Source organism: Macaca mulatta, chromosome 6, assembly GCF_049350105.2.
Source record: "Macaca mulatta isolate MMU2019108-1 chromosome 6, T2T-MMU8v2.0, whole genome shotgun sequence".
In the NCBI taxonomy this organism is placed as follows: Eukaryota; Metazoa; Chordata; class Mammalia; order Primates; family Cercopithecidae; genus Macaca; species Macaca mulatta.
The window spans coordinates 74535457-74537270 of record NC_133411.1 but is presented as its reverse complement, the minus strand read 5'-3'; the positions used below and the strand labels follow the sequence as shown (position 1 = coordinate 74537270).

General features: G+C 38.0%; 1 pseudogene; it reads left to right on the top strand.

Annotated features, from left to right (window-relative positions):
* The first annotated feature begins 884 nt into the window (after positions 1-884).
* Positions 885-1289, top strand: LOC697987 (large ribosomal subunit protein eL31 pseudogene; annotated as a pseudogene).
* The last annotated feature ends 525 nt before the right edge of the window (positions 1290-1814 follow it).

The window sequence follows — 1814 nt, the reverse complement described above, 5'->3', positions numbered from 1 at the left end:
ATCTCCTTACATTTATTCTGGTCACTGACAGAGTTGGAGTTATTTTTGCTACTACATTTTGTGTTTCTGCTTACCATCCTTTATCTTTATTTCCTATCCTTTTTACTGCCTTCTGTTGGATTGATAACATTTGTCTATATTTCTGCTTTGCCTGCCTCAGCTGGCTTGCAATCTATAAATTGTGTTTATCTTCTTTGGCAGTTATCTTTAAATTTTTAACATAAATGTTTAGCCATGAATTTTCTCACAGTCTAAATTTGTTCCTTATTTCTATCCTCCTCTAGAACATGAGAAGGACTCAGCGCATTTTAACTAAACAATGACTACCCCCTTTCCCCATCTGGTTATTTATCCTTTTTTAACCCTCAAATTTTCAACACACACAAAAATTTTAATTATTTTTAAACAAATTGTTAAATTTACCAACTTTTTAAAAGAAAGAACCATCTTGTTATGAAAGAACCATCTCAGTGGTAATAAATTGTGTACATAAAAAGAAATAAAGAGCTACAAGAAACAATTGTGGACATACAAATTTGCAATTGCAAAAATATGGAACCAGCCCAAATGCATCAATCAATGAGTGGATAAAGAAAATGTGGTATATACATAACATGGAATACTATTCAGCCATAAAAAGGAATGAAATAATGACATTCACAGCAACCTGGATGGAATTGGAGACTATTATTCTAGGTGAAATAACTCAGGAATGGAAAACCAAACATCGTATGTTCTCACTCATATGTGGCAGCTAAGCTATGAGACACAAAGGCAAAGAATGGTACATATACTTTGGACTTCGGAGACTCGGGGGAAAGGGTGGGGGATGGCAAGGGATAAAAAGACTACACACTGGGCTTTTCCAACTTGGACCTGGCAGAATGGCTCCCGCAAAGAAGGGTGGCGAGAAGAAAAAGGGCCATTCTGCCATCAATGAGGTGGTGACCCAAGAATACACATCAGCATTCACAAGCGCATCCATGGAGCGGGCTTCAAGAAGTGTGCCCCTCGGGCATTCAAAGAGATTTGGAAATTTGCCATGAAGGAGATGGGAACTCCAGGTGTGTGCATTGATACCAGGCTCAACAAAGCTATCTGGGAAAAAGGAATAAGGAATGTCCCACATCAAATCCATGTGCGGCTGTCCAGAAAACGTAATGAGGATGAAGATTCACCAAATAAGCTCTATACTTTGGTTACCTATGTACCTGTTACCACTTTCAAAAATCTACAGACAGTCAATGTGGATGAGAACTAATCGCTGATCGTCAAATACATCAAATAAAGTTATAAAATTGAAAAAAGAAAAGACTACACATTGGATACTGTGTGCACTGCTTGAGTGATGGGTGCACCAACATCTCAGAAACCACCACTAAATAACTTATGAATGTAACCAAATACCACCTGTTCCCCCAAAAACTTATTGAAATAAGAAAATAAATTTAAAAAAAAATTCTAAAATAGACTTATTTGTATGTACACAATTGTTTACTGTAATTCAGCCTTTTCTCTGGGCTTGCTTTCATCTTAAAGAAGTTTTGTTTGTTTGTTTGTTTGTATTTTGTTTTTTTTTTTTAGCAGGGTACTTTGGTTCATGCCTGTAATCTCAGCACTTTGGGAAGCTGAGGAGGTAGGATTGCTTGAGCTCAGGAGTTCAAGACCAGCCTGGGCAATATAGCAAGACCTCATATCTACTAAAAAATCAAAAAAGTTAGCTAGGCCTGGTGGTACGTGCTTGTAGTCCCAGCTACTGGGGAGGCTGAGGTGGGAGGATCACTTGAGCCTGGGAGATCAAGGCTGCAGTGAGC